The sequence below is a fragment of the Coccinella septempunctata genome, chromosome 1 (genome assembly GCF_907165205.1).
Source record: "Coccinella septempunctata chromosome 1, icCocSept1.1, whole genome shotgun sequence".
Taxonomy (NCBI): Eukaryota; Metazoa; Arthropoda; class Insecta; order Coleoptera; family Coccinellidae; genus Coccinella; species Coccinella septempunctata.
Genome location: NC_058189.1, coordinates 28,245,946 through 28,264,307, shown reverse-complemented (window position 1 = coordinate 28,264,307; position 18,362 = coordinate 28,245,946). Strand labels below are relative to the sequence as shown.

General features: G+C 39.8%; 1 protein-coding gene across 4 annotated transcripts in view; it reads right to left on the bottom strand.

Moving 5' to 3' along the window:
- LOC123307906 (cap-specific mRNA (nucleoside-2'-O-)-methyltransferase 1) overlaps window positions 1-18,362 on the bottom strand; it is a 245,095-nt gene that overhangs the window by 189,383 nt on the left and 37,350 nt on the right. The gene's annotated exons all lie outside the window — the stretch shown is intronic.

Here is an 18,362-nt window from a genome sequence, read left to right as displayed (position 1 = left end):
AGGTAAAAAATATATTCTCCATTGGTCTATGTTAATTCCGTTTTCCATCTACTCATTTTATACTGGAGAGTTTATGACATATCTAATACACTTACCTAGTGTTGTCCAGCTGTTCTTGATTATTTTAATCGTCTTTCTATTCACCATCGAAATTATATCAATACTATTTTCAGAGGTATGTAAGAAAAACCCACTGACCAAGTCATTCACAGAGAAACAAGTGGAAGAAAGACTTGCTATTTTCTTAACTAAAGCAACTGAGAGGTGCAATAGAAGACTTTAAGTAAATTGTCATAATAACAAGGCATTTTTTTTCTCAACTTAGTTGTTTCTAAGGAAAACAAACACAATAACCCTGAAGATCTATTGGTGCAATAATACAGGCCTACGCATTTTTTGTTGAATTCAAAATAATATTTTTGTTATTTATTATTATTCATTCATTATGTTCTGTTAATTTTTATTATATATTTTTTTTTAAATATTTATTGTTCTACGTTTTTTGTAATAAATAGTTATCTTATTTCTAAAAATAACTGACCTACAATCAACCATATGTATATAGGGTGGAGTTTATTGCATATAAACTGAGACACCCTGTATATTTTCTACAATTCATTTTCAAAAATCATATGCTGGGCAGAAGGAAAATATATTCCTGGCATATATTTTTTGGTACTAAATATATGTGTAACATATGCCATGAATATAATTTCGGAAATTGAAACATATTCCTGGGATATGTTTCATGGTGACTTTGAATATCCATAGAATATGCATATTACATATTTTTGAAGATATGGAATATTCCTGGTATATGCCAATATTTGGGCAGGATAAACATAGAATATTCATGCAATATGTTTGAGCCGTCTGGGAATATAACCTCAGCATAATATTCTTTGATACATATATAAAAATCAGCCATGTGAAAATAAGTTGAGTAACACTTATTTTTAGTTACCTTTGCCACCTGGTATCTGCCCAGGTGCCACTAGGCAAGCTCCACAAATTAGCAGGTATTCAAATCACATGAGACTCTACTGAGATCCTAAAGTTTGATCTGTGTGAAAATAAGTTATGTTGGTCGCTCTGGGATCTTACTCTAACATTTTTGGCTGGTACTACCTCAATTCAAGTACACATACTGAACATCAAGGAGCAGTGATAATATCTGAGCACGCAGTACTTCACTGGAAACATCTTGTCTCGAGTCTAGGACACCACTGGACTTGTTCAGTTCAGATAAGTAGTTATAAAACTATATAATTTGAGGGATTGGAAATTCTGTAAAATTGTTGTATTCACTAGTTTGTACATTTTAATATATTGTCAAAAACCGATAAGAAATCTTGTTGCCGGGGTAATCAAGCCTCCCCTAAGAAAATTAGTCTTAGATTCTCATGCTCATGACCATACATGGTCATTTGTCACGTTACAAAGAAATGCAGGAAAAATTTGAAGAACATGTGAAAACTATAGAGGTGCGGTCGGACAGGAAATTCGGCAAATATAGTTCTGGTAAGCTGGAAGAAAGGGGCGAACCAGGCCGAATGAAGATCCAACCTCCAACCTTTGATGGGAGGTCAACTTGGTGCATATACCAAAAGTAATGGTTGGAACGACGAGCGACGGCCTTGATTGTTCAACTACGGGAAATGCACTGAATAACCTTCAGACTGTACTCCAATTCAACAAGGAAATTACGAAGCTTTGATCAGTAAACTGCAGATGAGATATGGTTATGCACATCTCCAAAGTGTATAATGCACACCTGCAACAAGTATATCATGCACACCTCCAACAAGTGTATCATGCTCACCTTCAACAAGTGTATCATGCACAGATCAAAAGTCGTCATCAGAAGAGTGCAGAAACCTTGCAGGAATTCGAAACAGGCATAGCAAGATTGGTTAGACTGGACTAACCTACAGCACCGGATAGCTTCCTGGAACCACTTGCCGTCCAGACCTTCGTCGATGGGTTGAGATATATGAAAACCGCATGGCCTGACCAGGGACGCCCTAGCCCATGCACTAGAATTTGAAGCTGCCAAATAAGCTGCGCACAGGGGACAGAGCAAGGTGGTACGAACTGTCGAAGAAGCCTCAGCTAGCGATGAGAGCATAGAAAAGGTAGTACTCCGAGATCTCCACGGGCAACGAAGTAGAGGATATAGATGCTGGAACTCTGGCGAAAGAGGTCACATGCAGCGGAACTGTAAGAAGCCTTCTTAATAAAAACATGGTGCATTCGAACTGGCTACCACAGTCCCTAAAGCGAGACCATAAGGTGACCCAGAACTGAAGATGTTATTGGATTGGAAGGAAAAAGGACAAAGACCAAAATGGAAAGAAGCGAGTCCTTTGAGTCCTAGTGTGAAGTCCTACTGGGCACAGTGGGATTCCATCATTATGGAGGATGGATACCATTGAGAATGACGAGGGAACCGGAGCCAGAAACCAGCTGATAGAGAATAGGATAAAAAATAAAAATATTGTGTGAAAGAATTATTTTGATACGTCAATTAATAATCGAGATATTGAATTTTAAACATGGATGCACGGCTCCAGTTTACCACTCCCGCGATCGCTTCGTGTGACGTCATATTGCCACACTATAGTCTATCCAAATCCGAGAGGCCAGCGTAAACAAACTGGCTAACGCGTGATCTTATTTGAGGTACTCCTCTTATTGGTCAAAGCTTCAGGAAAGCCATGTTTTCAGGCGGGAGTAAGAAGCACCTTCCGCAGAACCGCATTACGTTTGATTCATTGCTTGTATGCGAATTGTTGTGCAGAACTGCAGAGGTCATTCATTGCTTTTTCTTTCGTAAATTAGTTTATACAAGTAGTTGTGACAAGTTATTCAAGTTACAAGCATTTAAGATAATGTCAAGTACTGATACTGCTGAGGAATCGCGTGTTGACTTAAGTCTTTCAAAAAAGAGACGTCTGAAACGACACTTCAGTGCCGAGATAAAAGAAATGATTTTGAATACTTATAAAATTGAGATTATTCAAAATGCAGGAATGTGTTTAAAGGACGTAGAACTCCGAGTTGCTGAGAGACTTGGCATTGGAGCTCGAAGTGTTAAATTATTTCCGAATACATAAATTCCGGTGTTCTATCACAGCCGGCAACAAATCAAAATCGGACCACCAAATGGGAGTCCTTATCAGATTTCCATAAAAATATAATACGGCGAAAAGTTCACGAGTTTTCCTTCAGAAATGAACACCCGACTATAGAGAAAGTATTAAAAATAGTTAATGTCACTTTTACAAAAAATATTGTTACACATTTATATACATAGTATGTATTAAAATGGGAACTTTAGATTAATTGTTCATTACTGAGACTCGTAGATAAGCATACATATTTTTCACCGGAACTGGAACACTTAAAAAGTTTCAAAATATAACGCTCTCGGAATAAAATTTATTAGTACACCTCTGCGTTATCACGTTCTTGACGCGTGATCACTGCATGCTGAAATGTTTATGGCTGGCCTCTTGGATTTGGATATACTATAGTGCAGTACGTAGCGCGCTCTCGTACGAATCCGAAGGAGATGACCCATTTACTATTGGAAATGTCTAATACGAATATGAGAAATGTAAAAATAAAACGATTAATGCATCCAAAGTCCTTTTTTTTTGGTCCATTTGAAAGTCAAAATGCTATGGACATGGATAAATTCTATGAAGAGGTTGGATCCGCTTGAAGCTAAGAGCAATATATATTTATTTATTTATTTTTATTCATTTATTTATTCACATAAAGTGTAGAGGCTAAACCTATTAACTCAACAAAAAAAGCAAAAAAAAACATTCAGTATGAGCAAAGACCAACATAACAAAATTTTTATTCTCATAGTTTTCACTTGGATTCGCCCGACACAGAGAAGTCGCTGGAGGCTATCGACGCGATTGTAGAGCCTTTCATCTGTCGTATCTGTTCTTGAAGACATTGGCAGATTTTGCATTATTGCGAAGATCATTTTGACGTGAATACAGGGTGTCCAGTGAAGGGATCTCGGAAACAAGAATAGCTACAGCATAACCGATGACACATTTCCTAGCTCTTTTTCAGAGAAAAAAAGAATGGTTAAAACCGTATCCTCATACGATCCTTCCATAAGATTTCAACGATTTCGAAATGTTCTCATAAATTTTTGTCTTTGAAGTTACAGATCAGAAACTTTCTACTAGCACTTTTTTACGTAGAATCCACTGTCGAGCTCAAAATATTTCTTCATTTCGAATCGTTAGGTGAACTTTTTTTGTTTTAGTCTATCTTAAGTATATTATCTGATTGCCCCTTTTCAAATCCTTCATCCATGGTATTGAATATAAACTTGGATAGTATCAGTATAAATGAGAGTCGACAAGAATTCCTATTGTTTCAGGGTTGTTTCATCTACAGTAACTGAAACAATGGATAGATAGGATTATTGAAAATGGTCGTAAATTTTAATGAATACAGAGTGTTTCGAAATTCAATGCAATAAGTTATAACGCCCTTTTCTCGGGTATTTCGAGTGCCAGCTATTCTTTGAAGGAAAATTAGCAAAGCTACTCTGGTGGCTCCAAGTCGAAGACAAGGTTCGGTGTTATCTGGGGTGTTAGCGATAACCAGTGAAAGTCAAAATCGGACTTCACAATTTTATTCGTTGCCTCGTAGTAAGAAACACAACCGGCACAACTATTACAGTTTTGGTCGAGTGAAAAGCGTAATACAATAGAATAAGCGTCTACTTTACAGCACTAAGGAGGTTTTCCTCGGAATCAAATACAAATACACAAAAATGGTGGATTCGCGGTGTGAAACCGACGAAAAGAAAGAAAAAGGGGATCCGATCTCAAACGTATGACGGATGTTACGGAATTGTTCGCCAGCCAGAACCAAAAAACCCTGGACGGGCAAGGTAATTGGGACTTTGTAAGAAACTTACTCACAGCACAGAGAAAGGAAAAGAGTGCACGATGGGTAACCACGCTGGTTTTCGTCTCTGACGTGTTTGCACGCAGCCAGAAACTTCCCTCAAGGCAGAAAAAGGAAACAGGGTAAAGGGCACACAAAGGGTTACCACGTTGGTTTTCGTTTCTGACGTGTTTGCACGCCGGCCAGAAACTTCCCCCAACGCAGACAAAGGAAACATGGTAAAGGGTGCACAACGGGTTGAAACTGAGGTTCCCAAGTAAAATACAGAAGGCTATCTTACCTCTGGACTCGGTAACGGAGTTATGATAGGTTGGATCTGGCTTGTGACGGCTAGTCGTCACTCGGCACACTTTCGTAGATATTAGAAAGCGAAAATAGAAAAGAAAAGGCAGAACTATACCGCACGGCAGATAGCGAAAAAAATCTTTTAGTTCACTAGCAAACGACTTAACGAAACAGGCGAATCATGCGAATTAGTCGGAGTCAGCGAATTATGCAAATTATACGAATTGGTCCAAGTCGGCGAATTATCCGAATTGATTGACCTGCGGGGGGCATCTGTTTTATACCGGCCGGTGGGGTGCGGAAACTGAATGTGCCTAAGATATCAAAAATCGGTCAAATTCAGCGTCGATGAAGATGTTTTTATCGGTACCGGCAGAAAAAACTCGGTTATCTCTCCATTCAGGAGGTTTTTCACGGTCTGACATCGTTTTTCAGAACTGAAAACGGAATGAAACCGGGGCAGAATGTTTCGAACAGAATCCTGGATTGAAAACTGAAATTCCTCTCAAGAATTAAAATTAAATAAAAATCATTCAAAACAAAAGAATTTTTCTAAAACGGTGTGCAAAAAAAAATGACCCGTCGTTACAAAGTTTAGGGTTTTATTCCTTTGGGAATTTTTGGACCAGAAGTTCATATAAACATAGGACCTAAAACGCGAGGTGTGCGGTGTTAAAAGTCAAATACTGACGGCACTGATCCTACTTTTGAATTTTTATTGCATTGAACATTATTAAAATAGTCCTCCTAAACAATGAGAGAATATGCTTGCTGCATTTTAAAGAGGTGTCCCTAGAAATGAAATTTTTTCTTCTTACTGCCAGCAACCACCTTTTTCTCAGGACTTCGTCCTTTGGTGATCTATAATATGAAGGAATCCTGATACTTATATACTAAAATTGAGAAATTATTAATAAAAATTAATCAATTAATTAACTAAAAACCCAGATAAAAAGTTCATAGGGAAACTTACTTGTGGAATTTGATATTCCACATATTTGATATTTTGAATCTTTTTGTACAGTTTATGGATGCACAAGATTTGCCCATTATGTATTAGTGTTATTTAAATACTTTTACTTCAAAACACTCGGGAAAATCGCACAAAGAGAACAAAATCAGCAAACTAAACACTCGTAAACAACGCTTTTAGCGAGCGTTTTGCCACTACTAGCTCTATCTTTCTCTAGGCAACACGTTTCTCTTTCCTTTACCGCTTCTATTGTAAGTCTATGGTGGAGGCTTATTCCATTCCAAACCGAGAGGCCTCCACAGTGGCGGATGTGCTGATCAAAGAGATGTTTAGCCTGTTTGGTGTGCCACTTCTGAATAGTTGAATAAATTTCTCATCTTCACTCGCTTCACGCCTTGAGCGTCTTACCATATTTTCGATCCTTATATCGTCCATTCTTTTTTCTTTCTCAACTATTTATATGTTCGCTGAATTGATAGAAAACATAACATTTGAAAATAACAACTGTATTTAAATCGGATCACATTGAAATATTGACCGCCAAATTACCCGAACAGAAAGCGATACTTCTACAGAACGCCTAAGCAAGACACTAGACTAGACACTCTAGTGTCTAGTCTTTCTAAAGCGACCTGTAGAATTCTACATAACACAGAATCCCACTGCTGAAGCTAGCTGATGGCTGGAGTTACCTCTTTTACCTGGTAACCAAGAGATTCTCCGATAACAAACCTACCTATAGAGTTATGCGGGATAACTTGTTGTTCCAGCGGGGTGAACTCGCAAAGCAGAAAGTGAAGAAGCTAGCTGCGCCAAAACTGGGCTGTGGTCTAGATCAACTAAACAGGAGAATCGTTCGAAACATGCTGGAGGTCATGCAGTATCAACTCGAGCAGTCAGACGGCGAAGGAGAAGACTGTGGAATGCAATTTCGAACAACAATGGTGCCGCAGAGAGGGGGACGCTTGAGGTTCAGTTACACCAACCAGGGTATTCGGGCACAGAACGTCTTAAGCAGGGTTTTTCTAACAACGCATATTTGACGCGGCGTAGAACGTAATTTGGTAGACGTAAAACGCTGATTTGTCTGATGAAAATCAGATGTAGTCGTTTACCTACCTGCGCAAGAACGACTTGCGCCAGCGTAATACGGTCGACGCAACGGGACGACTGCGCCTGCTCGGGGCAGTGTTTTCAGTTGTACACTGCGTGTTGGGAAGGAAAATCCTCTTATAATGTTTTTTGAGATCAGTTTAAAAATCAACCAACCTTTTTTAGTGCTATTATGTCGTAAAGAATTTTTTATATTAATTCAACTCAATGTTATGTCGCGTTTTAGTTGGCGAAATAGGATGTCGCTTGCAAGTACATGTTTCCACGTTTGAATCTTATTTCACAAGATCGAGGAGAAACGAGAAATCCTGTCTTGTAATTCTAAAATTTACTTCAAACTATACATCGTCGTCTAGCAGATGTCTATGGATAAGTAGTTTATGAACCAAAGTAGGAAGAGTAGTCTATACTCTTCCGCTGCTTCTATTTTGGAATAATTTCCCTGCAGAATTTCTTTTACGCAGCGAATTGGATGTAACGTTGCTTCGGTCCTAATGTGCGTTGCTAGGAAAACCCTGCTTTGAGCATGGAGCAGTGTAACGCATAACCTGCCGCCGCTCGAAAACATCGCGATCGCTGCGATGGCACCCGGCAATGCCGGAATGTTCTCGACAGAGACAAATTGTGTTGGGGCCTTTTTGAAGAGAAAATAATGCAACATCTTGAATATAATTCATATTTCTTTGCTTAATTCATGGTGACTTAATTATTCAACTTCAGTTATGTTCAACCAACTTAAATTTGACGATTTTGGTGATCAGTCTTATATAAAAAATTCATCAAAAACGAATATATAACTTTTGATTGATTTTCCTTCCCAATATATGAAACAAAAAGAATACAAAATTGTTGTTGGATAAAATTGCAGCTTTCCTTTGTAGAAGTTATAAAACATTTATTAAAACAATTTTTTTGAAACGATATTTTGCAACAAATAATATCGAATGATATAAATTATGATAATTATGAATACAATAATTGTGTATAACGTTTCAGAGTGACGTGATAAGAAATCAAAAAGCGCAAACTATAACATTAAAAAACATTCTTGAGTAGAGAAGTGTTTCTGTTCTCAACTTAGTTCACAACACAACACTGGAAACATTGTCTCGAGTCGAAGACACCACTGGACTTGTTTAGTTTAGATAAGTAGTTATAGGACCATGTAATTCGAGAGATTGGAAATTCTGTTAAATTGTTGTATTCACTATTTTGTGAATACAAGATTATTTGAAGTCTCATTAACTTTCTTATGAAGTCGCGATACGTTTGGACAGGGATGATAAGAAAACTGTGGAGCAGAATCGTAAAACCCGATTGCACCGACTCATTTAAGACAGGTTTAACGTTAATTCGGTGATTGCTATGGTAACTGCATTAGAAATCAGAGAAATAATCCAGTATTAACGTTAATCTCGCCTTAAATAAGTCGGTGCACACGGCCCTAAGAGGTCACTTAGAAGAAAAGAGAGATCGTAGCATCTCGGAAATTCAGGATGTTTTCTCTGTAGAGAAAAACTTTAAAGAACTATCTCAATCAATTTCAGAACTAACCTCAAAAATATCTAAATTAACTGCTAAGTCTAGCAGTCTAGCTGATTTCAGAAGGCTTTAAGATAGATTTTGTCATTGCTCTGGGCGATCAAAACGAATTTTCACTGAAGAGGTTGGTGAGGAAAATCAGAAGCATGATATGATGTCTCAAATCATTGAATTAGAGGCAGATCTTGAGTAACGCAAACATTAAGCTAATTCTGTTGTCTCAACTCTGACGCTACCTCCTGTCTCTTCATCACCCCTTCGCAGTTCTGCCCCTTCACAACCTTCCTGTAGTAAAGTGCCCGTTTATAAGTGGAAAATTCTCTGGAAGAGAGCCATTTATACCGTTTCTCGAATTGTTAGATACCTTGAAAATTTCTCGTGGTTGCACTGATACGGATTTGTTTGATTCTGCTGCTGATTTATTTGAATCGGACGCTTGGAATTGGTGGCATAACCACTTAGTCAGAAAATCTATTACTGAATGGTCGGTACTGATGGAAGCGCTTAAGGATACATTCCTACATTCGAATTATGATCAATAGTTGGGCAGCCGACGATGCTAAATCGGGATTTACTCGAGCGTCGTGCAGACCTAGTGGATTTTGAAGATCAGATGGTAGAAAGAAAAAAAGGTTCTCACTTTCAGCGGTGGGGAAAGCGTCTGCAGGATCTCAAAGATGTAAAAAAAAATCGTCAGGTGTACATTCTCGAGCGTGTCACATTAAGGTACTCTATATGCCCTACGTGTCTCTGATAATGAATTCATGCTTATCTGACAGTTTGCGCGGTGGGACTAGCCGTACGGAAGAGTTGAAAATGATTTTTTCCAGCGTGTCAGATTTTTGGAGGATATGTTATTTGGACCCAAAGGAAGCTACCTTTTCAAGGGACTGACAATTTGGACGTGACGGAAGGTCACAGCAGTCCATTTGAAAATGTAAAAAAAAAATCGTTACTTGTACATACTCGAGCGGGTCAGATTTTCATACAGATGGTTAATCTCGGTGTTGTAGACGTGTTGACCCATTGATCTGACACTGATCAGGGGAGGTTTTCTTAATCTGACACTTAGAAAATGATAAAAATGCTTTTTTTTCGAATATTCCCCTTCCTGTACCTGCAATCGTTTCTGTATTCATTATGAAAGTTGTAGATAATAAAATGCTACACAACTTTTGTATGAAGCAATTTTACATACTCTTAACCGTTCTCGAGTTAGAGAGCGATAAGAGCGAGAAGCTTAGCCACTCATGCGAAAGGGCAAGGTCAATGTAGAATCCCAGTCTAATCTACATTCATCCAATTGTCAAAGTGACAAGGTATTTTCGAAATTAGTCACGAAAACTTTAGTGTTGTCTCTGACTGAACCTTAGAATTTACGATTTTCCAACGAGTGTATTTTCGCTTCAGCATGTATCGCTAAACACCTCGCATTAATCGCCATATATCTCAAAAACGTTTGAACGTAGAAAAAATTGCTTAGAACAAAATTTGTAGGAAATGTTATGCTCTACAACTTTTATAATGAATGCGAAAAAGATTCGAAGCCCAGGGGAGGCGATAATTAAAAAAAAAACTGATTTTTGTGATATTTATGGCCAATTTTTATTGTTCTGGCTTGCTAAAACTGTCAGGTTATATTTTTTCCGTTATTCTTGAATCATTAGCTTCATAATAAGAAGAAACGCCACCGCGCACGAGAATGTGCACGTGACGTTTTTTTTTGCAACTTTGGCGGCCTCCTACACATTTTCGTCACGCTTAAATTGTCAGATTAAGAGAATATATACTTTTCAACATGTAATCAACCACATATATCTTAATCTGACGCGCTCAAGTATGTACAATGATCGTTTTCTTTTACTATTCTGACAGGCTGTCCTAGACAATTCCTCCTATATACAGGTCTAATTTTTGGTAGAGGTACTCTACAGGGTCCAAGGTATGTCCCCTTATATTAATCTGACACGCTCGAGTAAATCCCGAATTTCCCCCTTCGGCTCCCCAACTTCAAGTGTTACTTGACGAAATTAAGTCAAGGAAACAACGAGCGAGACATTGATACAATATCTGATTTAACTTCCTTGTGCAAAAGGGTGCAAGATACTTTGGGTTTAAATAGATCGAAATCTCATACCGTTTCACATAGTCCGAGAGCTGACAGCAAAAACAACTACCTCATAAGTTACCAAAGGTTTGGTTTGGCACTTTGGTTCAACTTTATTACCAAAACTTGAAACCGCCCGTCTGCCAGGCGTGAGTGGTCGCCTTATGGGATAAAAAAATTGAAAAGATGAGAAAAAATCGATTGGAACTTCCTTATAGTTACAAAGATGAATTTTGTGTCAAAATGGTCTAGGATCTTAACTGAATTGAAATCGTAAGCGTCTGCCAACAGGGGCGGTCGCTATTTCGAAACAGACGCTGTCAAATACAGGGTGGTTCAGATCATAACCAAGAAATTTTAACCATGTATTCTACATCAAAAATAAGCCCTAGTTTGTCATATAAACATATGTCGAGAAATGTTTCCTCTCCGAGATACGGGGTGTTAAAATTATAGAAAAAAAATGTTTTTTATTAATAACTTTCACACTGCTTGAAATATTTCCATGAAATTTGAGACATAGTGTAACCAGTCCGGCCCTTGCGGTCGGACCTTTCGAGAACCAGGGCGGTCGCTTCCTTCTGGAAGAATCGCGAAAGGTACCTGAATGTTTCCGGCGCCTATATAAGCCCAGCGGAGGAGCAGGTAGGCAAGTACAAGTACAGTAACAGTGCAAGCGACTAGTGGAAATAAACAAGAGTGGAAATAAATAGTAGTGTGATAGTTAGTTTGTGAGTTATAAGTGTATTAAGTGTAAATAAATAATTTTAATAAGTTGGACGTTTTAATTCAGCGAAGAAAACGTTACATTGGTGTCAAGTGTGCGGTTCAACATCGCTCGAATCAAATAAATAATTTTGGATATTTGGAGTTCATGCCAGTGACCACATTCTGCAGACGATCCCGGAGAGTCAACAAGCCTGTTACGAAGTTCTTACATCGAAACTTCAGATGAGATATGGCGATGCTCATTTACAACAAGTATACCATGCACAAATAAAGAACCGAGTGCAGAAAACAGGGGAAAATCTCCAGGAGTTTGAAGCTGATGTGGCGAGATTAGTCATGCTGGCTTATCCATCTGCTCCAGATAGCTTCCTGGAACAGCTATCAATCCAGACATTCGTGGATGGGATAAAGGATAGTGAAATACAACAAGCCCTGAGACTAGCACGCCCTTGAACCATTGATGATGCCTTAGCCCAGGCTTTGGAAATTGAGGCAGCGAAACAAGCGTCGCATAGAGGACACCTTCGTGTTAGACAAGTCCAAGAATCAGACCGATCTATTGAGGACATTGTCAGAGAAGAAATCCGCAGAATATCACAAATTAGGAAAAAGGATACTGTGTGCTGGAACTGCAACAAAAGTGGGCATTTCAAGCGAAACTGTCCAGAATTGGAAAAAGAGTCACAGCAGGAAAACTAAAAAGGGTCGGTGATAAGGGGCATAAATCGACCCAAGCCAAAAATGCCCCCGAAGTGATAATTCGGCGAATAATGTCTAAGGATTTATCAAGCATAGTTATCCCCGGAAAGATAAATGACCGAAATGTGAAAATACTGGTAGACACTGGCTCGACCAAAACTATTGTTCGTCCAGAAATTGCTGAAGGATTCAAGATTCGCCCAGTTAGGATCAAACTTCGAACTGCGTCTGGACAAGAGATACCGACTTATGGATCGATCATCTCCACTATTGAATTGGGAAACACAACAGTTAGCCACGAAGTTCTGGTAGCTGGAATCACGGAAGAAGTTATTCTGGGATTGGACCTTGTTAAGAAGCTTGGATGCCAATTGGATATGAAGAGTGATGTACTTCGGCTAGGAAGTGAAGAGATTCCATTCAATGATGTGGAGGACAAGATATATCGGATTCGACTGACCGAGGACATCACGTTGCCAGGGCGAACTGAAGGCATAGTGACTGGTAGATGTGACGATGTAACGAGGAGTGGCTGCGTGAGAGTAATTGAGCCCTCTGACGATACAACCTTAGCTAAAGGACTACTACTTGGGAAGACCTTGGTAAGGGTAAGAGACAGCATTCCCATCCGATTGCTAAATGTCAACATGTTTCCAGTCACCCTGAAGAAGGATACCTTGATTGGACGTGGTGTACCTGTGTACCATATTTCGGGTGGGATAAGTACTGCAGAAGTCTCAAAATCGCGAAGCAATTCTGAAGAACTGGTGTCCCTCCTCACTTCAAAATGTCAAGAGCTCGACCGATACCAACTACTCGAAGTGAGAAAATTGGTTCAAACGTTCTCCGACGTTTTTGCTACGGACGGAAAAGCAGGGAAGACTGATGTTGTGTAGCATAAAATCAATACTGGTGATGCACAACCTATCCGACAGCATCCTAGACGTCTTCCTCTGGCAAAAAGAGAAGAAGCTGAAAGGATTATTGAAGACATGGCGAGAGAAGGTGTAATTGAACCGTCCAAAAGCCCCTGGACATCGCCCGTTGTATTAATGAAGCAAAAGGATGGAACCATTCTGCGTAGACTATAGGCAGCTCAATCAGGCCACGAAAAAGGACAGCTATCCCTTACCGAGAATTGATGATACCCTGGATACACTCTCGGGATCACGTTGGTTTTCCACCTTGGATCTGAAGAGTGGATATTGGCAGGTTGGCTTGGATCCAAAAGACAAAGAAAAGACTGCCTTCAGTATTGGAACGGGTCTGTGGCAGTTAAAAGTTATGCCTTTCGGTCTATGCAATGCTCCTGCCACATTTGAACGTCTGATGGAGACAGTATTGAGAGGGCTCTCCTGGAAAACTTGTCTGGTGTATCTGGATGATGTGATAGTAGTGGGAAAATCATTCCAAGATCACTTACGCAACCTATCCGAGGTTTTACAGCGACTTCGTGACGCCAACCTAAAGCTAAGTCCTATAAAATGTAATCTGTTTCGAACAGAAGTGAAATATTTAGGACACGTAGTTTCACGTAGAGGTGTCAAGGTTGATCCGGATAAGATCAAGGCAGTGCAGGAATGGCCTATGCCGAAAGACAAGAGTGAGTTGCGGAGTTTCTTAGGCCTTTGCACTTATTATGAAGATTTGTATCTGGTTTTGCCAACGTTGCCAAGCCGCTGACGAAATTGACGGAAGATGGACAGGAGTACATATGGTCCGATGATTGCACTGAAGCCTTCGAACGATTGAAAAAGGCTCTGGTCACAGCTCCAGTTCTGAGTTACGCAAGGGCTGAAGGTAAATTTGTGCTCGACACCGACGCCAGTAATACAGCCATTGGCGGCGTTCTATCGCAAGTCCAGGATGGACAGGAAAGAGTCATCGGGTACTTCAGCAAGGTGTTGTCCAAACCAGAACGGAATTATTGCGTGACCAGGCGAGAACTTTTAGCAGCCATCAAGTCCGTAGAACATTTCTACAAATATTTGTACGGAAGGAAATTCTTACTAAGAACGGACCATGCTGCCTTGAAATGGCTCCTGAGTTTTAAGAACCCGGAAGGACAAGTGGCTAGATGGATTGAGAGGCTGCAAGAGTATGACTTCGACACTGAACACAGAGCGGGGACTAGCCATCGCAATGCAGACGCGTTATCAAGAAGACCTTGTCCCGAGAATTGCAGCAATTGTTCGCGTCTGGAAGAAAATATTGATTTGAGGCGGACCACCGTAATCGAAGACGACTGGCTACCTGAAGAAATTCAAAGAGCACAAGAGGAAGATAACGACTTGAAAGTAATCCTGTGTTGGAAGAAGAGCGGTAGACGACCTACTTGGGAAGAAGTATCCAGACTGAGCCAGAATATAAAGTCGTATTGGGCACAATGGAAAACGCTGAAGATTGATGGAGGTCTTCTGAAACGTTGTTGGGAAAATGAAGATGGAACTGAGCAGAGACTTCAGTTGATTGTGCCGAAGAGCCGTGTGACAGACATTCTGACCAGACTACATAACGGAACTTCAGGTGGACATTTCGGGATAACCAAGACATTGGAAAATGTCAGGCAGCGATTCTATTGGCCAAATTGTAAGAGGGACGTTAAAGATTGGTGTAGAAGATGCAAGGTTTGCGCTGCTGCTAACGGACCTTATGGTAGAGGAAAAGCACCAATGAAGCAATATAACGTCGGATCTCCCATAGAACGAGTAGCTATCGACATCTAGCCAAAGTAGTTTCTGATCACCAGCGGGATTGGGATGAATATTTACATCTATTCACCATGGCATATAGATCTTCGGTTCAAGAATCTACCAAGGAAACTCCATCCAGTATAATGTTCGGCCGAGAAATAAGGCTGCCTTGCGACTTAGAGTTTGGATGTAAGCCTGGAGAAGACGTAGCTGGGGAGGATTACGTTAGTAAATTAAGGAACAAGCTGGATTACATTCATGACAAGGTACGCAATCAAATGCAGCAAGCAAGTGACCGAATGAAAATGCGCTACGACATCAAGGCTATTGAAGGTGGATTCACCACTGGAGATCTGGTGTGGCTACATAATCCACAAAGGAGGAAAGGTTTTTCACCAAAGCTGCAGAGACAGTGGGAGGGACCGTATGAAATAATCAAGAGGATAAATGATGTAGTTTACCGGATAAGGAAGCTCCCCAGAGGAAAACCAAAGGTTGTCCATTTCAACCGATTAGCCCCGTACGTGCAGGACAAAGAAGAAGTACGTCTTGTGGAAGCCCCGATGCAAGGTAGCAGTTATTACCAGAAGTTTATGGATTGTTATGGTGAGACACGCGGTTCGGCGTTACACAGGAAGTACATCAAGATCTCTTCACCGTGTCTGAGGAATACTCTCTCGCTCATTGCGTAGCGGAGGACCTTCGTATGAGCAAAGGAATAGCCAGAGTATTCAGAAATAAATTTGGACGTCAGGAACAACTATTGCGACAGCAGCCAAGAATCGGAAAAGTTTTGAAATTGAAGGCTGAAGGTCGGTTCATTTATTACTTAGTCACAAAGCAACATTCCTATCAGAAGCTAACCTATCAGAATCTATGGACGGCACTGCATAGCTTGAAAGAAGACCTTCAACGCTTTGGAGTTAGGAAATTAGCTGTTCCCAAGCTCGGTTGTGGATTGGACCAGCTGAATTGGCGAGTTGTGCGAAGCATGCTGGAGGTGGTATTTCAGGGGACTGGTATACGGATCCTGGTGTGCAGTTTCAACCCAAAGCAGGCCAGGGAGCCTGGAAAAACTGTGGAGTGCTACTTCCATCAGAACGGCTACTGTAGGAATGGTGATGAGTGCAAGTTTCGCCACGGTCCTCGGAGAAATTCACTTAATCTGTTCTGGGACAGAACAGGCTTAAGGAGGGGACAGTGTAACCAGTCCGGCCCTTGCGGTCGGACCTTTCGAGAACCAGGGCGGTCGCTTCCTTCTGGAAGAATCGCGAAAGGTACCTGAATGTTTCCAGCGCCCATATAAGCCCAGCGGAGGAGCAGGTAGGCAAGTACAAGTACAGTAACAGTGCAAGCGACTAGTGGAAATAAATAGTAGTGTGATAGTTAGTTTGTGAGTCATAAGTGTATTAAGTGTAAATAAATAATTTTAATAAGTTGGACGTTTTAATTCAGCGAAGAAAACGTTACAATAGGTTCTGAGCGTCAAGGAGCACTTTTTGCATATTATCATTTCTTTTCTATTCTACCAGTGGCCTCCGTACTGCAGCGAGACTGAATATTTTCAGATAAAAAAAATGATACGCCACTGGTTTTTCCGACAATAAAAATTACTTTTCAAATCCTTATTTAATTTGAAGCAAATTCGGTTTCTTGACTTTTTGCTGAGCGAGGCACCGTTTCCGGTTAAAAAAATAAAACACATTCTCATGCATGAAGAAATCGCAAAAATTTGATATAGCAATAAAAAGGTTACTACGGTTTTGTAGCAATTTTCTAAAATTAGATAAATTCAACACACACCCAACTCCTATTTTTAGGGTAGATTAATTTGATTAAAAAACTTAAATGACAGTTTTGGTTTCCAATTACTCGTTTCAATACAAGCATAACCATAAAAGACTGTAATTTCTTTATTGTGGAAAGCAAAGTGTGCCATGGAATATACTTCGTGAATTTGATGGGAATCCAACAACAAGCAGTCGAATAGCAGCTCGCACAGTTCGATTTTCTATGTCAAAAATTCTTGCAACCCGTCCAAGGTTTACGAGAAGGTGATGAACAGCGAAGGTTATTTTTTTGCCAATGGATTCTTTGTTCAATTGAGCAGAATAGAGACTTTTTAAATACCATATAATGGACTGATGAATCGTGTTTCAGTCGTCGGGGCGTGGTAAACTTTCATAACCAGCATGTATGAGCCCACGAAAATCCACATCCCATTCGATCAAGAAATTTCCAAGTAGAATTCAGTGTTAATGTTTGGCTTGGAGTTTATTATAATCACCTATTTGGACCCTATTTCTTACCAGAACGAGTTAGTGGTGAAATTTTTTTACAATTTCTAATGGCAGAGCTTGCAAATATGTGGGAAAATATTCCAGTAGAATCAAGGTTAGCGGCTTGGTTTCAACTTGACGTTTGTCCAGCCCACTATCATAGAAATGTGAGGAACTGGTTGGATAATAATTTTCCAGAAAGATGGATCGGACGTAATGGTCCAGTCAGTTGGCCTCCACGTAGCCCCGATATTACCCCTTTGGACTACTTCGTATGGGGGTTTTTGAAAGAAATCGTATATATGACTTCTGTGAACTCAAGGGAAAAACTTATTGGCCGTATTGAAAATGCTTGCGACGAATTAAAAAATCGAAATTTAGCTGCTGCTGTCGGATCTATTAGACGTCGATGTGAATTATGTGTTCAGCAAAATGGGTCATACTTCGAACATCTTCTTTAAGTTTGGCGATTTCTTCATGCATGAGAATGTGTTTTATTTTTTTAACCGGAAACGGTGCCTCGTACAGCAAAAAGTCAAGAGACCGAATTTGCTCCAAATTGAATAAGGATTTAAGAAGTAATTTTTATTGCCGGAAAAACCGGTGGCGTATAATTTTTTTTATCTGAAAATATTCAGTCTCGCTGCAGTACGGACGCCACTGGTAGAAAAGAAAAGAAATGATATTATGCAAAAAGTGCTCCTTGACGCTCAAAACCTATGTCTCAAATTTCATAAAAATATTTCAAGCAGTGTGAAAGTTATTAATAAAAAACATTTTTTTTTCTATAATTTATCCGTATCTCGGAGAGGAAACATTTCTCGACATATGTTTATGTGACAAACTAGGGCTTATTTTTGATGTAGAATACGTGGTTAAAATTTCTTGGTTATGATCTGAACCACCCTGTATTTGACAGCGTCTGTTTCGAAATAGCGACCACCCCTGTTGGCAGACGCTTACGATTTCAATTCAGTTAAGATCCTAGACCATTT